Below are 23,505 nucleotides of genomic sequence, written 5' to 3'. Positions count from 1 at the left end.
TATTTTGTCTATCTAGCAATAAGCTCTAATTTGTAACTAACTAGATATTTAGGAAACAAAGCTACTATTTTCCTTGTTTCTGTGTCACATACTCTAATTTCATGTTGATATCATAATGGGGTGTATGTATGCCATGTAATTAGATGCTCTCAACAAAATTGTTTTTACTTAAAGCTTGTGAGGTCAGCAATGTAATTGCTGTAATTTGGTTGACCAAAGGATCCAACTAATTGAACAGTGATGAATGATGCAATATCCCATTATTAGACAAAATCACTTGAGGTTGGAAAAGTTGTGTTTTGGGGGTTTTCTTTTCATTTGATTGTTTTGGGAGGCACTATAAAGCTCATTTATATTAATGGGAGAAATTTGTTTGTATTCATTTCTGGTCTGTAGTAATATTTGTGACTTTCTCCAAGTCCTGAGAAGATTCTCTAGCTGGTCACAAATAATAGGGCTTTCTTCTTGGTGTGCCTCCAATTCAACCAGAAGTCAACATTATATGATGACTGATCCATATGTCCATATGTTGCATGGACCGCTATCTGTGTTTTAATGTGAAAGTAGTTCATTGTGGATGCCATTATGTTGTTTGAAGGCAACTCTTTTAACAACACTTCCAAATATTTCTTCTCAGTCCCTGTTACCTTATAGAACAATTTACAGATCGTGGAAACTTTGTATCACAAACATGTCCTCCCAAATATATTATACGTTTATATGTATTTGCTATTTGGCTCTCATAAATCTAAATCTCATACAGAGGAAAATAAATACTTTTAAATTCCCCAATTTTTTTGAAAGCTCAATTTATTTTTAAATTATTTGGACTCAATCTGATGCTATAATTTGATCTAAATCTGCTGGGTTACCCAGAAGCAGAAATGTTACAATCTTTATGTGTTTTATCATATAGATTTTTATCACCTTAATATGATAACGGGTCATTCTCCACTCAACCACTGCCAAAGCATGACATTTTTACAATCCCAATTACCTCTGCAGGACACTTAAATTTGATTTATAGGTGCTGTTTTATGGCATGTTTGTCCTTAGGAGGCACTGAGCAATGAGATAAAGAATATTAATGGTGATTGGCTTTCAGAATAAGCGAATATCTTGGTTGTCATAGTCTGGAGATGCTACGCTGAGAGCAACAATAAAAATATCAAATTGCAAAGCAAGAAAAAGCCCAGCATTTTGCTTATTCAGAAATGTACAAAAAGAGGCTAACACAGAAACAACTGGGAAAAGATAGATGAGTTATAAGCAGAATTTTTAAGAAGAAAAAAGGGAGAATATGAAATGGAATTATATAAATGACAGAAATCATATATATATTGATATATATAATATATACGATAGATGGTCAGATGACAGAAGTCGAGAAATGACAACCATATCTGATTTGAAAACATGTGGGATTTCGAACAATTCTGAGTGGCAATTGCTACAGAAATGAAAGCTGAGGAGAGTTCACCTAGAAGAAATAAACCATGTCTTTTTAATCATTTTTTGACCTCTAATAACCTTCCTCTTTCATGTTCTTCTACTTTGTATTCAATTCTATGTTTAATTACATATTGAATTTTTAACTTTACATTGTATGTTGGCTAGCTTAAAGATGATCTAGGTATCACTGTCTTATACTTGAATGAAATGGCCATGGTTAGGACTTTTTTTCCCATGTGGACTCTATATATAAGCTCCATGTTTCCTGTAGTAGATTATTAAGGGATGTTTTTCATTCATTCAACTTGACTAATAATCATTGACTTAAAGTTACTAGTGCATATGTTTAGGTGTTTAATACTTATTTGTATACAATATTTAGAACTACTAAAAGAACAGAATCTTTGCATTCAAGGTGTGCGTTGTGTTACAAGGAGTAGCACATCTGATCAAGGGTGAACAAGGGATAAAAGTGAAAACCAAAGTGGACTACAGTGAACTAATAAAAAGTTTATCATTGGTTTCCATTTTAGCATTGATTTCAACATCAGCTTTTATTTGGATCTCATAATCTGTGGTGAAAAGACATAACATATATCTGAATATTTTTTTGCTAATTTAAAGTATAATTTATTGCAAATAGTCCCTGTCTCTTAAAAAATGTAATATGAATTTGAAAAGATTATTTACAGGTAGATATATATATATATATATATATATGCACACTCACTATATCTGTAAATCCCCATATCTATAAATACCACTCTCTCTATATAACACACACTAGCACAGGTCTGAGGCAACATGCTAATAGTTCTATATAAAGATCTAGCTATCTGTCTATATCTCTGTCTTTACCTATAGCTTCTGTATCTATATAGAGAGAAAGAGACAGACAGGAAAAGAGACACAGACAGACACAGATAAATGGAGATATATATAGAGAGAGACGTAGGTAGATATATACATATCTCCCCATACCACTAAATAAGCTTTAATTATATTTTATCTGTGAGATTATGTCATTAGTTTGCCAAATAAGACTAACTCCATAAATATAACAAACATGTCTCATTTGCTCACTCCGGCGTCTCAGTGCTTGCCATTTTGCCTCAGACCTACAGGCAGTCAATGAGCATCTGATAACTGAGCAAGTGAATGAATGTTCACATGTATGGTTGATAGGATATGAAACAGCTTTAGAAAAAAAAAAAAAGAACCCAGATAATATTGACCACTACATCTTTCAGTGCTTCTAAATAGAAACTCTCATTAAAAAAATTATTTTTGAAATTAGAAATCAGTCTATGAAAAGTTTTGTTTCTATTAAATAATGTGCCTGTGTATCAATATGTGTATGCTAGTGTGTGTGTAAATGTATGTATATATATATCTGTGTATATATATGTAGAGTTTGTGTGTGTATGTAGATGTACATTTGTGGGGGTGTGTGTATATATATATATATCTCCATTGTGTAGCCCTGAAGAAAACAATATATATTAACACGCACACATACATAGACACCTATATGTATATATATACATGTAAACTCTGTTTTTCTTCCATGCTACACAAACTATACTGACTTTGTTGTTTGTCTTTCATATTTTCGTGCCAGGAAGCTCAAAACAAATTCAGGATCCAAATATCGAAATACCGTCGCCCCTTATAATCTAAATCTGTGTCGAACCCCCTCCTCCTGCCCTAAGTCTGACCCCTACTTCCACTCTAGATGCTAAAGTTTTATATTTTTCCATTTATATACGTGAGGTTATTGTAAGTGACTTCAAACCGTTTTTTAAAATTGAGTCTGGCGTATATAAATAATGATTAAATAATAAAACATAACCAATAAATGCTGTTTTCTTCCAGTTACATTTTACCTGCAGTAATATTGGAAATCAGCAAGATAAACATTCTGAGTTATAGACTGTTAGACAGATCACCCCTTCTGCTGTGAATCAATGAACTCTTCTTGCCAATAATGCGTAAAATAGAATCACTAGAAGTACCTCCATACCAACAACTTATGTTGTCTTAATTTTAAAATTTTCTGGAGTTCCTGTCTTTGATGAGAACATAAACTCCCTCTCTCCTCTTTTCGCACCATTGAAGGGCACTATCTAGAAAATGTGAGAAGTAAGAAAACACTTCATAGCTAGGGTTTGCACATGAAACTCTTGATTTATGCCTCTGTTCTTGTAATGGTACCAGCAAGCACCTCCTTTTATTATCAAATGTGTTTTGGATTGTATAATAAATCCTATGGTCACATTATTTATAACAAGTACGAATGATTTTCTACCTCAATCTATCCCCCTTCCATTTTTCTTGCTAATATATCCAGATTTTGTTTAATTCCCCATTTTTTTAGGAAAGGTAGTTATATCATTGTTTTACTGGTAAATCTTGGATAATCAAGATTCACCATATTGAAAGTGTATCCTCCCCAAATAAAAATTTCCAGATGTTTCAAACACCCAGCATGGTGACACCTAGTGTGCTAAACAATAATTAGCAAAACAAAATCAATCTTTCAAGACTACTTTTCCTTATGGACATATAAGAACATTCATACTTGGTTATGCAAGTAAACGTTTCTCCCAGGAACATTGATCTATGTCTACACTTCAGAGATTTTGAGGTTAGAAGGTGGCCATTGATAGCCCTGGCTTTTACCAGGTCCAGGGAAATTTCTTATTATCATTACCATAATCATACAATAATGATACAATTTGAACTCAACTTATTTAAAATAAACTTATATAGGGCTCAAATTTAGGTCTAGCAATGTGCCTATTTTTATCATATATAAACAACCACTTTAATCGATCAAAAAGAAAGTACCGCAGTTGCGTTAGCATTAAAAAGGAAAAATTTAGAAAAGTACAAAAGAGAATTTAATGAATTACAGAGTATCGATTACCCCAAATTAGTAAATGTTGACGTTTTATGTTTTTCAAATGTTAATTAAGGTGAATATATTAAATATTGCATGTAAAGTTTAAATCGCTTTGTTTCCCTCCCCGAGCTCCCTCTCCCCCTGTCTTCCCCGTCAGTAACTCGCGTCAGTGTCCTGCAAGTCCATCTTTGTGGACTTACTACATAAATATATACACATAAATAACAATAGTCACCATTTTCTTTCCTTCCTAACTTTATTTATTTCAACATTTATTTGTTATTAAATAAGCGTTTAATATTTATTCAATAAATATTTTTCTCTTGTGTTCAGCTTAATGCCCATGAACCACAGAAGTGGTTGGCGGAAGTTATCCAAACATTTCCTATGATAACAGCAAAGGACCACGATGAAAATAGTAGTAGCTGTATTCTTCACCTCCAGGAACACTTTCTACTCAATTTCCTGACTTATTTACAGTTAAACTATAAAATCTTGTATCCAAACATAAGTTCTTTGAGGGAAAACACTGTGTCCTATCTGTCTTTGTATCCCCAGTATCTAGGACTGTGCCTGAGACAAAATGCATGATTAATCTATGTCTTTTTAAGTTCATTGAGCCCAGATTCCTTGTCTTCCATCCCCAGATGAAAATTCTTCCCTGGAAAGGAGGGAAACTGACTACAGAAGTGATATTAAGGAATTAGAGGAGTAGTGGGAAAACGTGTTAAAAATTATTAAGGACAAATGGTACCTGTATGCAGTAAGCACTATATGATTTTTATTAAATAAATAAAAGTAAAATAAATGTGAGATTTAGAGTCTGAAGACATGGAAATAATTCTAGCCAAATCATTTTAAGCTTCTAACTCTCAGTTTTCTCATTTTAGACTACAGATAATAAGAAAGCTTCCCTTAGGTAAATCTTAAAGCTGCTGTGAAAAATTACTTTGTAAATTATAATATTCTTATTAAGTGCTAAGTTGGATTCGTCTTTTGCCTGACAATGTTATTCACTCAGAGACCATTTGCATTGCAAAAAGAGGACATCTGTAGCAGGCACTGCTACACTCAAAGCAACAAATCACTAGACGTTTAGTAAAAGATATACATCTTTGTGTGTATTTCCATATGGCCAATATTGTGGCCATATTATGACATAATTAATCTTGTCACACTCCTGCTTAAAATCTATTTAAAAACCAGTTCTACTTTCCTATAGGTCTAAGCCCTGCTATAACTTTAAGGTGCTCTGAGACAGTGGTTCTCAAACATTACGATTTGTTGAATCACCAAGAGGACATGTTAAACTCAGGTGGCTGCCCTCTTCACCCTGCACTTTTGGACACCATGGCTCTGGTGTAGGGCTCAAGTATTTCCATTTCTAACAGTTCCCAGGGGATGCAGATGCTCCTGGTCTGGGAAATACTCTGAGAATCATTTGTCTCAGGCAAATAATGATCACTTTGATAACTTAATGAGATAAGTATTAAGTGCCTAAAAATATTTTAGGAATTTTGTCTATTAGATCAATGAATCTTCATAACAACTTTATGAAGCAGATATGTAATATGCCTACATTTAAATAACTTATCTAATGTCTTATAGCTGGAAAATGCCAATGCTAAGGTTTGAACCCAGGGAATCTGGCTCCAGAATCTATTCAGGGCTCAAAAAACCATGTGCTTTATCACGATGTTAAACTGCTTTTCAAACACCAGAAGAATTTACCCTCTCACTGAACATTTCTCCTGTGTGCTGTTTCTCTTCCGTCAGACACCTCTAGTTCGACTTTCAGATGGTTTCAGATTACCCCTGGAGTGGATCTCTTCTAAAATTTGTTTGACCCTTTCTACTTGCCTAGGGCAATGGATTTTAAGTCACATATAAACGTGATTATGATCACAAAGTTATTAATTCCCAAGCATGTCTCCAGTCTTCCTTACTGTCATGTTCTATTTTACCGATTCCATGTAAGATTTCTGCCCTCATTTTCTGTCATTCAACCCTATGTCCTTTTTGCTTGGGATTCCAGGACTTGTTCCCCAATACACCATGCAGGTTGACATCCTTGTTCTTCGTTTTGTCTAACTGATGAATGATTGCTCATCTCTGTATCCTTACATCCTGTGCCATCTCCTCTGTGAAGCCTGAATCTTCTCTCTCAGGCAGTTATTTGTTGCTACTTCTCTATTCACGCTGCAAATTCTACTAGCAGAGGCCTCGTGGCAGAGAAGAGACATAGAAAAGAGATTTGGGTAGCAAACTGCAAAAGTATTAAAACAGACCTGATAGAAGGTCCCGGTTGCCCTGGCCTTCAAACCTTGCTTCCTTTTCTTGGTTTTCATATTTCTTACCTGCCCCTCTGCCCCCTTTTTGGAAACTTGCCTTCACTGCCTCTGAACGTTGATGAACCATAACATTTGCCAAAAAAGAAAAGAAAAAAAAAATCTCTTGTGAGGGCCGTTCTGTCAGTTATCAGGACGGGATTGTGTCAGTGACACCAAGCAAGAGGGATGAAAAACTAGAATAATATTCAGTATCCAAGCATTCGACCACAAGTTTCCCAGCAGCTAAGGACGAAGACCGCTGGCTGAGCCATATTGCCTGAACAGATCCCCCCTCTTCTCATCCTATAAAAGTCCAAGCCTGCTTCTACTCAGAGTGCACCTGGTATTCAGGTCCTCTGTACGTGCATCAGCTGAAGAAAGCCTTTAACACCTTTTTGAATCCCTTAAATTATTTTCTTTTGATAAGAGGGAACCCTAAAGTTTAATCTCAAGGTAGCTATTTCACAGCTGATCCACTGGGGAAAATTAACCCATGGTTGCAAGTTTTGATTTCAACACGTATAAAATATAGATTAAAAAATTAAATAAGTCATTTTGTGTAAAACACCTGGTGTATGATTCTCCTTACTCTTTATTTCTTCACCAATTCCACTGTGCTATAATTATTTGAACACACAATTTTGCTCCTACTGGATTATGATTTATTAGAGAAGAGAATATGTTTATTCATTTTTCTGTCTAACAATCACCTACATCACATTTGGTTGAAGGATATAGCATGAGCATGATAATATTTTCTGAATAAATGCCTGAGTTATGGGCATTAACATTTACCCCTTTGCATATTTACCCATAACACATAAACACACAATCATTTAATGAAAGAAAATATTGAAACTACTAATTAGATATATGTTCCTGAAATAAACATATTACTTATTTCTTGGGAAAAATTGGGAATCTCTTATTTAACCTTTGTCTCTTCCTTGTAGTGAAGAAACCTTTCCAATAACCAGCACTGATCCTTCCTGTCCCACCCTAACATGCAGATTTTTCTTCCTTCTCATTGATTAGAAATGGATCACATGCTTCTTCCTAAACCCATCACTGCACAGGCTAGCACATGGCTACAAGGAGGATGGAATTATCCACACTCAACTGGGAAGAGGCAGCTTTTAAAAGCAGGAGGAGGGGGTCAAAAGTGATGCAACAATGCTCATCTGCACGTCTCACATCACACTTCCCTCTGGACAATCTCATCTCTCCCTCTGTCTTCAATGACTGCGTATATGTAGGCATTTAGATGATTCCAAAATCTTTTCTAGTGCTCACAACCTGCTGAATCACAGATCTCAATTTCCGATTTGAATACATGGTGAGTTAGACAGCACAACCATGGACAATGCATCAACAAATTCAAACTTAGTATGTCCAAAACTGAACTCATAGTTCTCTTTCAAAGGTATTCTTCCTTAGAGTTTACACTTTGTTAAGGGAGTTACTCTAGAGATCCAGGAAAACCTGGGGGTCATCAGATCTCCCTCTTCGTTGTCCCTAAACCATCAATCAGTCATATCATCTGCATATTCTTCCTCGTCCATGTACCTGGGTTCTATCTCCTTCCCACATCTCTGCTACCTTGTTCCAGACCTTCATCATTTCTTACCTTGCATTTTTCCATAATCCTTTTACCAGTTTCTCTGCTTACATGTAAATATGACTTTAATTTTCTCCTACTTCTCGGTTACAATAGTGTAACGTCTACCCTTCTCCCTCTGTCTCTTTTAGACATTGCCTGTGTTCTGGTCATGTTGATCTATTTAGGATTCCCTGAATGTCTTGCGCCCTTTGACAAATTATGCCTATTATGCAATGTTCCCACTGCTGGCCTACTTTACATGCACATTCTCTGCTGGCAAGATTTCTAATTACCCTTCAGGACTCAGCATTAATGTCACCTTTCTCTGATATCTTTCCTAGTACCCTTGGCAAGATTAGTTTTTCCTCCCTCTGTGTTCTCAGAGTAATCTGTACATATATCTAGCACGGAACCTATCAAAATACATCATTGTGGCTTGTTTGTGCTTCCTTCTCAGTTTGACAGCTTTGCAATTCTTTGAAGTTCTGCCATGCATGAACTCTGTATTGTTCAACCTTTTCTCCCCTGGGGAAATCAGATAGCTTGAGATATAGTAAGCTCTAAATTAATGTTTGAAATATTTCTTGAATGCATGAACACATGCTTACTTTCCTGCTCCAAGTATATTCCAGTGTGGCCGAAGAGTGAAACTCTTGAAAATCTGCACAAATGTTTAAAATAAGAAAGCTTGTATGTACTATCTTACTGTCAAATATCACTTCTCTGAAGGAATATTCCTCTTTATATGCATAATAAATGGTCATCTTTCAGACCGAACTATATCAATATCAGCTTTATCTATATTGATTTTTCCATTGTTCAGACTTCTATATTAATCCATTGTCTATATTAATATGCCAGATATATTTTATAACCTTTTTATTACACTCATAATTTCCGAATCAAGTCTGTAAGAAATAAAATTTTACTGGAGGAAAAGCAGTTCCTTAGAATTTGATGTATAAACTTGCAGTCCTATCTGCTGAGCTTGACTCCATTCCACCACCAGAGAGCCCAAAATAGTTCAGAAGGTACACTGGAGACAACTGATATTCTACCACAAATGAAACTCTTTATCTACTTGGACAAGACCCACTTCGCTGGGCACCAGTGCCTGACTCTGCTTGCCGCCTCTGCTGTGGGCTGTTGCTGCTGCTCCTGAATGCTGCTGTTTTTGACGGGCAGTGCCACCTCCTATGGCCATTGACCCTGCAGCTAGCTAGCATTTCATCCACCATGTGTCACCAACCTCGGCCAGGAAGGTTCACCATTTCACTGGGAACGGAGAAGAGTTTCAACTGCTCAGCAGAGCACTGGTGCATCTTACTAGGTACTGTGTGTTCCTAGGCACCGTCACAACTACTAGCTACCATTGTTCCTTCTGTCTTTAATGCACCAAGACTCCTGCTGAAAAACAAGAGGTCTGCCAGGAATCACTGTACCTGGGCCAACTGCACCGTCCTGAGTGTGCATGTGTTTGTTGGCACAGACACCAGTGCTGTTGTATGCTGCCAGCTTTCTCTAGGCATTCCATTGCTTTGCTGGAGTTTGCTGGAGTTTTCTAGGTCTAAGAGATAATGTTCTCCAGAGACTTCATTGTCCTGAAGTGGAGCTGTGTTTCACGAGGAAGTACTAAAAACCTGGCAACATAGGTCCAAGCAGTGTGAAGAGCGTCCTTATGCTGCAATGTCACACAGCTCTGTGAAGATTTTGGTATCTGCCCCTGTTCTTCCCTCACTGCTTCTTCTTCCCATACTCTGTCCTCAGATATGAGCTCTACAAGCCTGAGTCAGAGACACGTTTAATTCTGAAACATCATGCTATGATAAGACTCTGTCCATCCTCTATGGATAAGGACAGCATTTGCTAAACGTTGTTCTGTGACATATTCTTGTTAGGGAAAACGAAAGAAAATGTGGCATACTCTAGGCTCATCATGGACATCCACTACACACACACTTTCGTACGTATATGCTTGTAAAAACCTTTGTGAAATACTGCAGGAACAGAATCAGAATGTGTTTGTTTAATCCATTGCATTTCATACTTATTTTATCAGTAGGGTAGGGCCTAGTTGTCTTTTTGACAATTTGCTCCACTAAGACTAAACTCTCATAGGAATATAATCAATCTCTCATGGAGAAAGAGTTCTGAGAGTTCCATCCCACAAAGTCATTCACCAGCTTTTGCCCAGACATGGTTAAAACTTAAGAATGTAAACAAACTGGAATTTTCTCAAAGAAATTTTAGGAATGTATACTCTCTATACACACACACACGTTTATATGTATATATGTATGCAAATATATATGTGTCTATATGTGTTCACATGTATATATTCTTGTGCATACATTCATTCATATACACAAATTCACATACATGTACATACACATGTGCAATGTGTGTAAATGCACACGCATATTGTTTGCTCTTTGGGGAACTGCACAAAGCAATGAAAGTGACTTTTTTTCCCCTGCAGCGTTTTCTTACTTTGATCGCATGGATGAAGGAAAGGCAAAACAAAATCACTATTCTAATAGGATCTTTTTTCTGCTAAAGTCTTGGTGTTGAGATATTGCCATTTCAGTCCATTTAGTATCTCAGCCTTTGGTGTATTCTGTCTTTTCCCTGCCCACTGGGTGTCGCATCTTTGCTTAGGTTGTGCTTCCCATCATCGAGGAAGAAGAATGGTCCCTTTGATTACATGCCAGCCTGGAAAGCCTAGAGTGTAGCCTTTCCACAGATGTCCATTTATAAGATGCATCTGTCCCCACATCTCGTTCTGCCAGCTGGCCTTCAGTAAGCTAGCTGGCAGCGTTTAGAATCTCAGGCTGCAGGCCAGCAGGCTACAGCCCCAATGTGCTGGTTTCTAAGGCTCATGGCTCATATCCCTGAGGGGACAGGAGGAACTTGGGACCATTATAGAAATATTGGCTCCAAGGAAGTCACTTCACATTACAGGAATATCAAGAAATATTACAAGTCTTCCATGAATGTTGGCTTTTGCATCAGGGACTATTTCAAAAGAGTTACCTAGACTAATTGGTGTAAGGTGGTTGTGCATGTATTACACCATAGCACAGACAGCATCCTGCATGACTTTGAAGAAAATGTCAAACACATATGATAAACAAGGAAGGCACAGAAATAACAAGCTTCCAGGGCCAGACATAAATGGACAGGTGGTGTTTCTCCAGAGAGATTTCAAGGTAAGTCTCACAGAATGGTTGGCTCCACATTCTTAAGTCTGAGCGCTGCCTCATCTTCTGAAGAGCCAGAAACTGCTGAACCGGAATGAAGTCCAAGGTTATCTTGACTGTTCCATTGGCAGAGGCCCTTCTATAAACTATGGATTGATATAAGAGATCCTTTTGTAAACGATGGATATTTACGTTACTTCCTAGATTTCCAGGTGGAATATATCCTCTTCCTTTACTCCCTTATTTGCCAAGGTTGCCTAAAGATAGTATTCGAGAAACCTCACCTGTTTCTGTATTTCATTGTCACATGCAAGTGATGATTCAAATAAATCTGGTTGAATTTTACTCTCTCATTTGTTTAGGATGTAAAAGTGACTACTGTATGCCAGCTGGTGGCAGGAGAAGCTGAATTCAGAAGCTAAATAGCAAATTTCAAGATCTAAGCCCTATTCACATTCAAAATTTTATGACCCATTTTCAACCATGATACGAGCTTTATCTTAATTTAGGATTAGCCATTGTGCTTTTTCATTTGAAGCATTAATAAGCACAATATGCAAATTTAAAACATTTTAAGCAAAATCATAATTTTGGCATAGCAATATCTCTTTTTGACACAAACACAGATGTCCTTTCATCCCCTGTATTCTGTCCTCTGGCTCACATATTCCTTATTTCTCATGCTTCCCTATGGCCATGAGGTTGTTTTCTGGTTATTTTCTCCAAGTTATCAGGACTCTTAATCTCAATGGACAAATGTATACTGCTGCATATTCAGTTGCAATTTAGTTTTCCCTTGTCACACTGGCATGAGGAAAGACAGATGGACCAACTATTATTAGACATTGACAATAGCTAATCATGTCTTTGGGTAAGCTTCAGAGAGAGACCTGGAACATTCAAAGCGTTAGACTGTAGAAAACTACATCAGAAAGAATTTTAAATATTGCCTTAACTTTGAAATAAAAGTTTTCTGCCTTTTTTAGATGACAGGCACTTGGGCTCAAACATTGACCTACCTTTCTGAGCTTCTATGAGGATGACATGAGGAAATACTTTGTAAGACATTTTTGTACAGCATAATTGCTGCATAAAACTGAGAGATATCATTTATTTTATGTACGAGGCCCCCACAAGAAAACTACCTTATCATATATTTAGTGTTTTCAGTTTAATGGATAAGACTGTCATCTTCTAGGCAAGCAAGCTTTTCTATGTTGTTCTAACAAAAGATACTATCTTGCATTGAACATTAATGGAACCCTCTCAGTTTGTACCAGATGGTATAAAGTTGTTTCTCCCTGTCCTTCCCCACTCCTACCTGACAAGCACAGTCATAAATCCTGGAAATAACACAAGAGTGAACTAGAATCACTACAAGAGTGAAAAGGGGTAGAATAAAAAGAACTCATTTTGGACCCCAGGACTGGAGAAATAATAGAGCAGTAGTGTGCCTTACACACTCCCATCCATCAGAAGAAGAATACTTAGATCTGGTGTTTCGAGATCCATGACATAGGAAAAAAAGCAACTCAGATAGGTTCATTTCTCCCCTGTATGGATTAGGAGTCCCTCTGACAACATTAGGTGAGATGATACCACCTGAGAAAAGGATTAATAGGAGGCCTGCCAAAAAGAAATGGCCAAAGAAGCCTTCCTTTCCTCACCTGGCATGAGAATTCCCAAAATAACACTGCAAAGCCTCTGAAAATTAAACTGTTTTTGGAACCACAGCACACAAAAGTAGGCCACAAACTTTCTGCTAAACTTAAACAGGGTGACTTCCTCTTAAAATAAAACATTTAAGTAAGACTCAGTCTCTTAACATAATAGGAAAAATGTCCAGTATACGTAGAAAATCGCCCACCATGCCATGAACCAAGAAAATCACGACTTGCATGAGATAAGACAGTCAACTGATGCCAACACTGAGATGGATCATAGGATGGAACTACGTGACAAGGCTTCTAAGGAAGCTCTCATGGAAATTTTTCAACAGTCAATTCCAAACTTTATTGAACCACGTGAAAACAATAGAACATCTTAGCAAAGAAATAGAAGTTATACAAAAGAAGCAAATGGAAATTATGGAACTAACAGAAGTAAGGAAAATAAAACTTGCTAGATGAGCTTTGTAGTAGAGTGAAGATGACAGAATAGAAACAGTGGATTTGAGGACAAATCAATAGAATCTACCCAATCTGAACAACAGAGAGAAAATAAACTAAAAAAAAGAAAATGAAGAGAGCTTCAGGGACCTGTGGAATAACAAAAGATCCAACATTCATATCATCAGAATCCCAGAAGAGAGGAGGAAGAGAGTGAGACTAAAAGAGTGCTCAAAGAAATAATGGCTAAAAAAAGTCTACAGATTTAAGAAGCTTAGTGAATCCCAAAGAGGATAAACCCAAAACAGTCCATGCCCAGACACATGATAATTAAATTTCTGAAAACTAAAGACAAGGAAAACGTCTTGAAAGCAGCTAAGGATAAACAGTGTATTGTCTATAGAGGAACAACATTTCAAAGGACTGTGGTTTCTCATCTGAAACCCTGGAGGCCAAAAGGAAGTTAGACAACACTTTTGAAGCTCTGCAGGAAAGGAACTGCCAACTGTGAATTCTATATCCACTAAAACCATCATTAAAAAGTGAAGAAGAACTGAAGACATTCTCAGGCAAGGGAAAATAAAAAGAATCGATCACTAGCAGAACTATTTAAAGATTGGCTAAGGAGAGTTCTTTGGGCAAAAGAGAAATGCTGAAAGAATCTTGTAGGATCAGGAAGGAAGAATAAACAATGGGAAGAACAGAGATAGTTGCATATAGAAAGACTATTCTTTTTCCTTATGAATTTTGTGAATTATAGTTTATGGTTAAAACAAAAACTAAAACTTCCTCTGATACTCAAGACAATGCCATTTAAAAGTGGGGATTGTAAAGGGACCTAAATGGAAGTGACATTTCCACTCTTCACTTGAAGTGGTAACCTATTGACACCAATAGACTGTGATATGTCAGACATGTGTACTGCAATACCCAGGGAAACTATACAAAACCATATGCAGAGATATACTCAATAATGCTATAAATAAATCAAAAATCAAATAGCTGGGGGAGGAGGGAGTTCAAGTAAGCTACAGGGAGGCAAAAAAAAGAGAAACAGGGGAAAGACAGCCAAAGGAAATGAACAGAAGAAAAATAATAAAAGGTTAGATTTAAGCACTAACATATGAATAATTAAATGCAAATGATCTAAATGTACCAACCAAAAGACAGAGGTTGGCAGAGTGGATGAATCCACATGGGTTCTAACTTAGTCATAGTAGCCTTGGCAGGATTTAGAATTCAACTCTGTGCAAATCTTATTCCAATCTTTAGCTTTCTCTCTCTTCCATCGACAGAAGATAACTGTCTCTTTATACGTTGCCAAAGAAGGCCCCTGGTTTTCATACTTCACCTTCAGTTGGTTTTTAATTGTCCTCAGTTTTTCTTTGCCTGTCTTTGATGTGTTAATTCTACTTAGCAAGTGCCACTAAATTCTACTGTATTTAGAATTACTACTTGTACTTTACTTTAAAAAAGCCTGTCAGCGCATTCTTTGCACTGGAATCCTTTGACAGTCTCCTACCTTTAAGATTCTTTTGGAAAGCACAGAATTCCAGAAGTTTTCAGGGCTCCACCTCTCACCTACGATGAAGGCCTCGTCATCACCTCTGCAGTAAGTGATCCAACTACAAAATCTCATTTTAGAGTTTACTTACCCAGACCCTGCCTGACACCATCTGTTGTAGGTCTCAGCTCCCCAGGAAGAAAAAGAAAATTTACATGCAGGAGGTATACTGGAAAGAGCCTCAGGACAAAGACCTTTGTGCAAGTGAAGGAAGTAATATTGGGCAGAGGCAAGTACTGAACTGTGATGCAGTTTTAACAAAGACCTTACCTGATCCTGTTCATAATTTTCCCTCCTTTCCTGAGGCAAAGGGCTTTTCTCCTCTACTCCACACTGTGGCCACTAATTTGATGTGGACTGTTCTCTGAATGGTGTGTATTTTTGGAGAGGGATCTTTGAATGGACAGTTTCAAAGTAATTCAGTCAGTCGGAAACAAAATTTCTAGCAGCTCAGCAGCTCAAGACTGAAAGGGGAATTCCAGGGTATACTATACCACCCACTATATGCCATTTGAACTTTCTTTAAAGGAATGGTGAAATTGTACAAAACTAAGCAGTAAAAGAGGGATAGGGAGGCTCTAAACCTCCAGAAAACAATCATAATTATCCCTCCATAGTTGTAGAAATAGTAGCATCATTTTTCTGGTCCCTTCTACAGGTAGCTGGCAGGGTAGTCTCTTTTAAGCAGGAATGATGAAATAAGACCTGTAACATGTTTTCACACAAGCATGACCACTTAAGAGGACTGGGCTCTCCATATTACCTACCATTTAGGGATAAAATTTCTGATCTCGATCTGTTCTGAAAAATTGTGGAAATCTTGACTTTCTGTGGTGCAGGATCACCAGGGAAGGCCAAGAGAAATAATTTAGAGTAATCATTTACAGCATTATGCATTCTTGTATTGTGGCTTATTATTTTATAATTAAATAGTTGTCTTCTAAAATTAAGAAAGTTTCCATTATTTCCTTTATTCACAATAGCTATAGAATCTAGGAAAGTGGAATGAGTCTTTGAGGAATGTTTCCCTTGAATCAGTACCATGAGACAACATGAAAAAGACAATTTCAGCATATTCCATCTTAGATCCTGAAATTTGCCTTTAAATTTATTATTTATTTATTTCCTACCTAGATCCATACAAGTGATTTCACAGAGCTCATAATTTTAAATTTTCAGTACAAAAATGTGTCCTCAAATAGAATATACTTATTTAGAAATCCATATCCCAGAATAAAATGGATGAATATTTTATTACTTTATTATTAATACAACTTAATTTAATTGAGAGTCTAAAGTGGTACATCTTTATTTTTCAGTGTTTATTAGATTCCTTATTCCTTCACGCTAATCATTAAATTACAAGATCACTGTTGGAAACAGAAAATATTCTGTTGCATTAGAGAAGTTGCTCATAGCTTTTCATTAAGTTTCAATTGTTTTATTACACTATTGTCACTTTTATCACTGAATGGAATAATATACTGAAAGCTCATTTTGTAAAAAGGAAGCAAGACTACTCAAACCGTATTTTAAAATGAGATACTTTCAATTTACCCCAGATTTCAATTGAAAAATGAATTGAGTTTTGCAAATGTGAACGTTTTTAGAAATTTTTCAAAGTGGACAATTATTGCTTTTTCTGCCAGAGGCAATACAAAGTAGCAGGCTGTGGCCTTATTTAACACCGCATTCAGCCAAGGATTCGCTGCATCTTTAGGAACACCCCTAACAAATCCACAGACTGATTCTGTGGAAAAGGTACGGTTGTAATTCTAATACTTAACTTTGAGCATGAGGTCCATTCTGCTTTCTACAACATGCAAAGAGGTTGCTAATGGTTGAATGAAAGATACAAATAAAAGGTAAGATTATTGTATCCATATGTAATATTTCATCTTAGTTTATAATGTCAAGTTCATCTCATGTACTTTTAACCTAGATTTATTTTGTATGTACATTAGCTAAACTAAGTAAAACTGAGCAATTTTCTTGCGTGAGGCTGAAGCTTTTGTTGTTTTGTTTAGAAACAAAAATAAAAAAGAGTAAATTCTTAACCTTGGGCAGTAGGATCTATATTCCTAATTTTTTTACATAAGAAATCCTAAGATCCTGGATTATACCAGTTTCTCATCTAAGTAGGACATGTCACAATGTCCTATTTCCTTAAATGTTTGAAGGAAACGTGAATATAACACATTTCTAGGTAAGATTTGTTGAGATCAGCATGGACCCTCTGTTGCTTCTCTGCTGCAAAATCCCTTAAGAAAATGTTACTATTTGTTAGCCATAGAGACCAGAAATAAACACTTTTTGCCACTTAATTTAGCATTATGCAGTGTGACAGAGAATTATTGCTGAAATATTTAAATATATGGGTCACCTAAGGACTACTGAAAAGCAGGTGTAATTTGAAAGGAAAAGAAATATTTCATCTTCTTTCAAGAAATCAAGAGCAGACTCAGTTCTAAAGGAGCATTTTTTGACCTCAGCACAAATAATGAAACAATGAGTTAAAAAGGAAAAGAATGGCATGTTTCTGTTAATACAGGAAAGTGATTTAAGATTTAAGAAGGAATGGTCTATCCATGGAGGTTTTAGAGTCTGTGTCACTTTGAAGTCCTTAATTAAGCATAGTTGGAAGATATATGTATAGAATAAGGAACTTGAACATCTGTGGAAAAAATTCCTTACAAGTACTTAAACCACTTCTCATAACAGTATCCAGTGTGATGCAACTTGTAAATCGGAGCTGGAGCTACGGTAAAGCAAAGATAGAACAAGCTTATTATACGCATTACTGGTTTTAAATACACAATGAAATTGCTTACATTAACAGGCCTGTTGATTTGATTTCTATAGCAGAAATTCTTGTGCTTTCCATTGATTGTTTTATATATTGATCTGGATGTTGAGTAATAGTGCTCTTGTTCATTAAAGAAGGTTTAATTTAATTACTCTAGGAAAGTCTAAATTCTGTTCTCCAAGTTTATTGCCATTCTCAATTACACACTCCGCACAGCTGCCAGAGTGACCTTTACAAAACACTAACTAATCATGTCACTCTCTCACTAAAAATCCTTCAAGAGCTCCCCATGGTCTTCCAAATAAAGTTCAAATTCCATAGCTTGGCCACAAGATGGTTCATGATTTAACTGGATGGCTGCCCTTTACTGGCTTCACAACCACTAGGGGCCAACTGTAAAATGTGCCATGCTAGTTGTGTCATTTGCAGTGAGCATTCCTCAGTCTTTCCTGGACTCTTCCTGTCCCTCTATCATCTTTGTTTCTACTCTGAAGTCTTGTCCTGACTCCCAACCTGATTCTGACTCTACCTTTGAATCTGGAATTTTCAGTGCCTTCTCCTGAATTTTGCACTATTCTGTGTGTTGGTTTATTATTCCATCTTGACTTTTTCCATTGTTTACTGCACCAGCAAAACTCCTCACCCTGATTCTTGCCTTCAGATCTCACCCTGACATTCACTTAAAAGGGGCATGTAGATGCTGTCTCTTCGGCTTCATACTTCTGCTTCCATCTCAAGTTCCAAACGTACAACGGAGTTTGGTACTTCTTGAATTTTAAATGTATCATTTCACCTTTATTTTTCAATATCTGTTAGTCCAATGTTTTGAAGACTTTTTCTCCCTTCTTTTTCCAGGGCAACCTGTACAAATCACAGGTTAATATCTACAATTAACATCTACAATGGTAACTTTCTTAAGCAGACAACTGTTTTGATCATTCTTGCAGCAAATTTTTATTAAGCATCTATATTCCATACACTCTTCATCGGGGATACTGCAGAGAGCAAATTAATCAACTCCCAACCCAATGAAGTTTAGTCTAACAATGTGTCAGATTTGCCATACCTCTAATTTAAATGTATATGTTTTCAGACAGCTTTAGGAAAATACACCCAGTAGCAGATTATAGAGTCTGATTGCAGTTTTCTTATCTCCTATTAATTTTTCCATAAGTGGAAATAAACCTCTAATGTAGAATAGGTGATATATGTTGCATTTCTCTATATCAATATATTTCACACAGTTGTGACTGAGATTTGGAATGAAGATAAAGATGAGTAGACCTCATAGAAAGTCTTTACTAGTAATGTAACCCTAAGTATTAAAAAACCTGAAATTCTAGGTTATAATTTGCAAGCACAGCTGACAAAATAATGCTATTTATTCATGTAAAAACCTGTGAATGGTTATTACAAAAAGAAGGCTTAATGACAGAGCTTAAAAATCAGAGGTTCACACAAAAAGTTGATATCCTGAGTTCAATCCTTTAGGTTGTAGGCTTCTTTCATATTAGACGTGATAATGGAAGGGACATTACACAAACAAAACAAAACAAACAAACAGAATATATACTTTTCCTTGTAGTGTGCATTCAGAATAATTTGGAAACTCTCTTTTCACAAACCAAGCAGTTCATGTGTGTCTGAAATTTTCCTTCAAAATCAATTTATTTGGGTGAAAGTATTTTTGTATCGAGAAGCACATAGTTATTAATAGGCATTATGTTGCGTTAACTTACCGATAAATTGATATGAATATATTCATAAAATGTTTCCCAACATGAAAGCTAGAAGAGAGCATGCCCATTTAAAGTAACGGAGGTGTGAAAAGACAGAGAGCTGAGTCATTCCGTAGGTGCAGTCTCTCTGAGATTTCAGCATAGATGGACACTGCACAGCAAAAGCATGAAAGCCTCATCGGTATGTCATTATATAATCCTCAAGCAAAGATGAAATCAAAGGCAGAACAATATACAAGAAGGACTGGTTCAGACAGATCTCGTTTCAAACCTATTGTGTACCACTTAAAAATCTGAGCACATTGGATTAGTTAATTGCATTCCCAGTCCATTGATTCATGCAGCACATAGTAACTGAACACTTATCATTGTCAGGATCTGTCTAATTGAAGCTCCTGTTTTATCAGGAAAAAAAGCCATAAGATTTAAATGACTAAGTACAGTTGTGATGGGTATTATGACAGAAGAATGTAAATATTCACATTGAGGAGAAAAGGGAAACTAACAGAGTCAGTGTCGTCATCCGTAAAATGAGTTAAATAGATGCAGTATACCTATATCATAAGGTTGTGTGAGGATTGAATGAAGTAATATATGTATCACAACATTTTAGTACTTTTCGCTTATAATACTTAAATTTCCAAATACAGAACAGATAAATTATCAGGGGCGTGAGAATCAGATTTGGGTAGAAACCTGAAATCATCAGTTAGTGACTAACACTTATGATATGTGGGTGGGAAATTGCCTGGTAGAAGTTTCTATTGTTTAGTAGAGACTTATGGCACCATCACCATTAGCACGTTCCATCAGCCTTAACAATGGAGGCTTCTTATTATGGCCTCTGACAATAGGCACATCTCAAAGCTAGTATCATGGATAAATTACTGTGTGCAGAATATGAGAATGTTGCACCCATGAGGGAAGAGTTGAGAGGATAGAATATATAAACATGACTATAATTCACAGTAGCTTAGGTTTTGCTATAATAAAAAACAACCTCAAAATCTCAATGAGTGAAACAATAAAGATTTAATCAAGCTACGTATCTATTAAGATTTGGCCATAGCTCTGTTCCACAACTTCAATCAGGAACCCAACCGAAGGGAGAAAATACCAGCTCTTGACAGTAATGCCCAAAGGTGACACACATTATTTCCCTTCATATTCCATTGCCTAAAACAGTTCATATGGTCAAGTATTTTGTCCTTTCAGATGGAATATAAATTCCTCCCCAAGGAAGGGAAAAGAATAAGTATAAACAGTAACACTATCTACCATGAAATGATAAAATAGAATTTTCAGGAGATAAACTAACCAAATCCAACTCTTTCTATGAAGTACAGAATGTGCTTTGACTTTGTTTCTTCATAATTTTGTTGGTTAAATATTTCTTTATGATTTTAAAGAAATTCAGAAAGAAACAATAAAACAAAACTTTTCATGCTGTTCTGAACCTACAAAGTGCAAACATTCCATATGGCACCAGAATTGTTGCTTAATGTTTAGTGTTTGGGGGATATTACTGATTGGCATAATGTATGAAAATGACCTTGAGAAAATATTGTGGTTTATTTGCAGAAAGTTTGAGGAGATTTCTTTCCCATTGATTTCCTATTATTACCTCTTCAAATCAATAAGGATGAATTATAATCATATTTTATAAGTAAACAGATTTGAGCACTGGTTATATTGCACTTCCTTAATGAATTCATTTGAGATTATCCACTATAAGGGTATGAGACTAATATATTTAACTGAAATTAAAATTATTTGAGAAAAATAATAATAAAAAATAATAAAGATAAAATAAAATATAACAACTAGAAAAGATGTATGTCAAGAGATTTTGATAAAAATCTTACGTTAAAATAAAATATATAACTTTCAGTAAGTTTAGTCACACTGTGTTCTTAAAGGTTCAGGATGCTAAAGGTAATTATTAAAAACTAACTGCAAACTCTTTCTAATTTTACAGTTTATTTCATTATGTAAAATAGAAATTTGCACACATTCTTTTGTTTCTCTGTTTTCCACATTTCCTGTGTCTAATTCCGTCCATTTTACTTCTTCTTGTGGAGCCCACCTGGAAAGGATATATCCGGTGTTCAGAGAGCCAAGAGCTAAACCTTCTTCAGTATTCTAAAACATACATTTAGCTCACACTTAATTTTGCAGGGCTGTTTTTAAATGTTTGAAAATTTACTCGATTATATGTGCCCAAGTTCAGTATCTCAATCCCAGTTCTGTCCTTGAACGATGCTAAAAGTCCTTGAGCCTCAATTTGCTAATTTACAAAATGATTAAGATAAGTAAAGCAACGCCAAATTTTATAGGGATGTTTTAGGGAATTAGTCTAGAATATGACCCAGTAAGTGCCTGGCACATAATAAAAGACAAGGTTAGCAGCCCACTTTCAATCCACTCTCTTCTTTTACTGCGACACTGGAAGTAAAGGAAAAAGATGCAGTTAAATGTCCTGGAAATCAGCTACTGATAGATCCCTTGCAAACTCTCCTTATCTATGGAATGCTCTAGCAGGATGTACGTAGTTTGTATGGATTGCTTAGGGTAAATAAACTGAATCTATGGATTCCCCTGAAATCTATGGATTTCCCTGAAAAATGTCAAGTGAAATATATAACAGTCTGAAAATAAAATGGAGATCTTTATGATTGAGATAACACTCTTTGGATAAGGAATAACAATGTATGTCCCTTAGGCATCTCATATTTTAATTTGAGCCACAGCACATCATAAGATGCCAGGAAAGATGTGGGGGGAAGTACCAGTGGTTCTAGACTACTTTCTGTTTTTGATGTGCCTGTGAAATACACATCCTTAAATGTGTTAGTAGAGCTTGATCTGAATTTTACATCTGACTCTCGTGAGCCTTATTTCACAATCTAATCCTTGGTGCTATATCAATACTTACAAAATACTAATCATTTTACTCCAGACTGGAACTACTGTAGACATTGTTTAAGTGAAAACATGTTGAATTCTCTGCTCTAAAATATAGAAATTTTGTGATTGTCTCAATTTCTTTTTTAATTCAATTTTATACATAATTTAAGATCCGAAAGTACAAATGTTGGAGAAATCATTCAGGGGGCAGTGAGTCAACCGTATATAATAGGAAGTCTTTATCTTCAATCAATACAGATATTAATAAGAAAAACCAATGAGCAGAACTGTCCAGATTGTTACATTGTTGATGCAAGTTGGTGAAAAGATATATCATATAACACCTTATCATTTCAAGTGTTCCTATTTCTTTACATACGTTGACAAATTAAAAGAGGGAAAGAAATGTTCCAAATTAAAATTTACTATTATTATAAATTCTGTATGTTCTTGCACAGTCATAGTTATATACATCATCTTTATTCATATTTACTAACACGATTTTTATAAGATAATCATAAAGCATATGCCGTTGATATATAAAATGTTATCTGAGAAGAACAATATTTAAATATCTACTTTGCCAAAAGGATAAGTTACTATTTACACTGTTAATTACAGGGTACTTGTCATTATTAAAAATCACATTACTATTAATGTCAGTATTCTCAATTTATCCAAAACATTTATTAGCTGAACTATAAAGGAAACAATATTTAACCAATTGTGAATTCAATAAAATAAATAGTAAAATTAGCTGTTCTTATATCAAGCTAAAATCCAACCAACCAAAAGACAGCTTAGGCTGGCATGCTATAATGGTATAAAAAATAATACACAATATGTTATATTACACTGATTAAATTTTGTAATAGCCTGAGAAGTTGCATACCT

The sequence above is a fragment of the Equus caballus genome, chromosome 23 (genome assembly GCF_041296265.1).
Source record: "Equus caballus isolate H_3958 breed thoroughbred chromosome 23, TB-T2T, whole genome shotgun sequence".
NCBI lineage: Eukaryota > Metazoa > Chordata > Mammalia > Perissodactyla > Equidae > Equus > Equus caballus.
The sequence above is the reverse complement of the archived record's forward strand: the minus strand, read 5'-3'. Positions refer to the sequence as shown.